Source organism: Gavialis gangeticus, unplaced genomic scaffold (assembly GCF_001723915.1).
Source record: "Gavialis gangeticus isolate Ggan-Ray unplaced genomic scaffold, GavGan_comp1, whole genome shotgun sequence".
In the NCBI taxonomy this organism is placed as follows: Eukaryota; Metazoa; Chordata; order Crocodylia; family Gavialidae; genus Gavialis; species Gavialis gangeticus.
In genome coordinates, this window is record NW_017728993.1 from 42641424 (window position 1) to 42642462 (window position 1039).

Sequence of the window (1039 nt, forward strand, 5' to 3'; positions counted from 1 at the left end):
GTGTGGGGGAGGGAGTGGCTGGCAGGGGCAGGGCAAGTGGCTGGGGTCTGCACTTGAGATCTACAATAATTAGATTCTATATATGGAGAATTGTAATAAATTTTTCATGCATAGAATAATTATGGGGGGGTCCTTTTAAAATTTGAAGTTGTCTTGGCTTTGGATAAATTTGATAATAAAGAATACTCAGGGTTAATATCCTAATTTAAAAACATAGCAATACTTCATACTGTCCATGATCACAAATGGACTTTCACTTGTTCTTTATTGTACAGCTTTTCAAAGCATACACTTTAAGGACTACATATGCCAAATTTGAAGTTTAAGAAGTTCAGCTGCCATTATGGGGGGGAAGGGGAAGAAGTACCACAACAATTTAAAGAAATGGAATTTTTAAACTAACAACCAGAAGAATTTTAGGGGTGCACCAATAAAGATTTTTTGGGCCAATAGTAATGGCTGATTATTAACAAGCCATATTGGCTGATACTGATCCAATTGTCAATATGCAGCCCGGCAGCTTAGGAGACCAGTGTCCGGCTGGTAAGTCTCTTAGTGGGGGGGAAGGGGCAGATCGAGGCCACTGTGGTGAGGGAGGGTGTGAAGCTGGGGCTGGTTCCAGGACAGAGCCATGAGCAGCAAATCCAGGGGGCGTGGGGAAGGGGGGGGTAACTCTCACCACTGCACACACCCCTGGGGGAGCCATGGGGACATGTGCCCCCCTGATCTGTGTGCAGGGTAAGGGCGGTGCGGTGCCAGGCTCCTCCTGGTGTGGGGGCTGGGCTGGGGCTGTGCGGCAGCAGTGGCACTGGGAAAAGGCAGGGGCTGCCACGGCCACCTGTCCCGAGTGCAGCCCCAGCCCAGTCCCCCCACACTGGGAAGAGCCTGGCACCACCCTTGGCCCCAGTGGCAGCCCATCCTCACCCCGCACACAGATCTAGGGGGGCATATGTCTCATGCCATGGCTCCCCCACGGATGCATGCAGCGGTGGGAGCTGCCCCCCACTCACAGCGTCGTCCCACACCCAGCCTCAGCCTC